The 3,490-nt window shown below is 34.6% G+C and overlaps 1 non-coding gene across 1 annotated transcript; it reads left to right on the forward strand.

Annotated features, from left to right (window-relative positions):
* The first annotated feature begins 2,692 nt into the window (after window positions 1–2,692).
* On the forward strand, window positions 2,693–2,761 carry LOC136315841 (small nucleolar RNA SNORD2). Its single transcript, XR_010727620.1, has one exon. It is a non-coding gene; the product is annotated as a small nucleolar RNA SNORD2 (small nucleolar RNA).
* Window positions 2,762–3,490: the final 729 nt, after the last annotated feature.

The raw sequence follows: 3,490 nt of genomic DNA on the forward strand, positions 1-3,490 counted from the left end.
AGTTCTAGGAATTTATCCATTTCCTCTAGGTTGTTGAATTTGGTGGCATATAATCTGTTATATTCTACTATGATCCTTTGTATATCTATGATGTCTGTGGTCATTTCTTTGATTTCATTTCAGATTTTGTTTATATGAGTCCTTCATCTTTTTTCCTTAGTTAGTCTGGCCAGTTGTTTGTTGATTTTATTGATCTTTTCTAAGAACCAGCTCTTTGTTGTATTAATATTTTTTATAGTTTTTTTGTTTAGAATAGAACATTTAGTTCTATTCTAATTTTTATTATTTTCTTTCTTCTGCTGACTTTGGGTGGCGTTTGTTCTTTTTTTCTAGTTCCTTAAGGTGTAATGTTAGGTTGTGTACTTGGGATCTCTCTTGTTTCTTGATGTAAGCCTGTAATAATATAAACTTTTTTCTTATTATTGCTTTTGCTGCATCCCAGAAATTTTGATGTCGTGTTGTCATTTTCACTTGTCTGTATATATGTTTTGATCTCTGCTTTTTTTTTTTTTTTTAACCAAGTAACTTTTTAGAAGTAGGTTGTTTAACTTACATATTTTTGTGGGGGGTTTTTACTTCTTTTTTGAAGTTGGATTCTAATTTCAAAGCCTTACGATCAGAAAATATGCTTGGTATAATTTCAATCTTCCTGAATTTGTTGATGTAATTTTGTGGCCCAACATATGATCTATCTTTGGGAATAATGTATAATCTGACATTTGGGGATGAAATGTCCTATAAATGTCTATTATGTCCATTTGGTCCATAGTGTCATTTAAGGCTGATATTTCTTTATTGATTTTCTGTATGGATGACCTAACTAAAGCCGTGAATGGTGTGTGGAGATCTTCAAGTATGGTCGTGTTTTTGTCTGCTTCTATTTTTAGATCAGTTAGTAGCTGTCTTACATACTTTGGTGCTCCCTGGTTGGATGCATATATATTAAGAAGTATTCTGTCTTCTTAATACAATGTCCTCTTTATCATTACAAAATGTCCATCTTTATCTCTGGTTACCTTTGTTGTCTTGAAGTCAGCATTATCAGATATGAGTATGGCTACACTTCATTTTCTTTGGATATTATTTGCTTGGAGAATCGTTTTTCAAGCTTTAACTTTGAGTCTACATTTGTCCTTGCAGCTTAGATGCATCTCTTGAAGGCAGCATTTGGTTGAGTTTTGCTTTTTGATCTAATCCGCCACTCTGTGACTCTTTATTGGTGAGTTCAGTCCATTCATGTGTAGGGTAATTATTGACACTTGAAGATTTCTTATAGTCACTTTATGTTTTGTTTTCTGGTAGCTCTGTGTCTTATTTGGTTCTTCTCTTTTTTTGTTTCTGTCAGTTGTTTTTGTTTGGTGGTATTCTGTACTTCCTCTGTTTCTTCTTTTTTTAAATGTGTGTTTCAGTGGTGGCTTTTTCATGAATGGTCACCATTAGATTATTAAGAGAAAAATGTTCATATGTACAAGAGTCCTTTGTCTTATGAATGCTTCTGCACTCCATCCTCCTTTGCTACTGCAGATCTTTATCCTCTCCTCTTTTATGTTATTGTTGTTACAAATCATCCTTGTTTTTATTGTGACCTTGCTGGAGATTTTACCTGTAGTTTTGATTTGTTTTGTTCTTTGTGTCTGGTCAATTAACCCTTTAGAGTATTGCCTGCAATGGGGGTTTTCTGGTGATAAATTCCTTAGCTTCTGTATGTGTGTAAAATTTTAATTTCTCCTTCATTTTTGAAGGATAACTTGAATGAATATGGTATTCTTGGCTGGTAATTCCTCTCTTTTAGTACTTTTAATGTTTGGGTCTACTCTCTTCTGGCTTGCAGAGTTTCTGCTGAGAAGTCTGATAAAAAACCTCATGGGCTTTCCTTTATATGTTATGTTCTTCTTTTCCCTACCTGCCTTGAGAATTCTTTCTTTGTCATTGATTTTTGACAATTTTATTATGATGTGCCTTGTAGTAGGTCTGCTTGGGTTGCAGTAACTTGTTTTGTTTGCTTCTTGGGTTTGAGGCTCTAATTCTTTACATAGGTTTGGGAAATTCTCATCAATTATTTGTTTGAATAGGCTCTCCATTCCCTCTCACCTTTCTCTTCTGTTATACTCAGTATTCTTTTTTTTATATATACTCAGTATTCTTATATTGCTCTTTCTGATGAAATCATACAATTCTTGTAGAGCTCTCTCAGTTTTTTTTAAATTTGTGATTCTCTCTCCTCTTTTCTCTGTAGCATCTCTATTTGCCTATCTTCGATGTCACTAATTCTTTCCTCTATCATGTTTGTTCTATTAGCTAAACTTGCTCTCTCAGTCTTCAGTTCATGTATTGAATTCTTCATTTCTGTTTTTAAAGTTTCAGTATCCTTGATGAGGTATTTGTTTTGTTCATAATTTTTTTCTGAGCTCATTAAGTTGCCTATTAGTGTCTTCTTGAATCTCATTGAGTATTTGAGTATTTTCAGAACTTCAATTTTGAACTCTCCATTATTTAACTCCAAGGTTTTCATGTGACAGATTTTTTTCTGGAGATTTTTCATTTTCTGTCTGAACTATGTCTCTGTCTTGTGTAGCCATGGTATTCAATTTTTTCTTCATTGATAGCATTTGAAAATGGTATTGTTAAGAACCCTAACAAAACAAAAAAATTAAAAACATGAAAAACTGAAATTAAAACATATAATAAGGAATTGTGAAATGATGGCAATCATCTTTCGTGACTGACCTGAAATGAAGAGAATACTTATTGCTGATCACTTGGAAAAAATAAAATAAAAAATAAAAAAATATAATAAGAAATGTAAAAAGTTAAAAAATTATACCAAGTAAAGAAGAATAACCATAGGAAAAAAATCAAAAATCAAAAAGAAAACATCCAGAATAAAATATATAAAATTTGAAGAAGATAAAATTCAAAAGAAAAAAAAGAATTAGAAGAAAAAATAAGTTTTGTTTTTGGCAAGTTTCTTTCAGGAGTCATCACTGTATTACAACTTTTAGCTCTGTGAAGTTCCTGGGCTGTCCTTCACTGAGATGTTGCTGTCACAGTGATGTGGGCAAGGCTGCAGTTGCTTTGGTGGGTGGGGCATGTTGCAAGGGCTTTATAGCTTTGGCCTTATGGCTTCAGCTTTTCAGCTTTCCAGCTCTAGCAATGCTGATCTCAGGCTTCCAGGCACTCCTCTGCACATCTCAATGGAACTAGGGTCCTGATGCAGAGCACCTCTGTTCTTCACGGGAGAGAGTGGGTCTGGAGAGCTAGCTGTGGGTTTTATCTTTGCCACTCTTGGTACCACGAGGTGAGGGAGGTGGGATTTGGGAGGCTGGGGGCTGCACTTTAACTCTCTGTCTCTGCCAAGTATGGGCTGCAGGCAGACTGATGGAACACTGGCCATGACCCTATGCTCTGGCCACTTTGGTTTATCTTCCCTTCTGCCTTTCTATCTCACCAGTCCTTCCAGCAGAAGGATACCCAGTCACATTGGGTTGCA

This window comes from Saccopteryx bilineata, chromosome 11, assembly GCF_036850765.1.
Source record: "Saccopteryx bilineata isolate mSacBil1 chromosome 11, mSacBil1_pri_phased_curated, whole genome shotgun sequence".
Lineage (NCBI taxonomy): Eukaryota > Metazoa > Chordata > Mammalia > Chiroptera > Emballonuridae > Saccopteryx > Saccopteryx bilineata.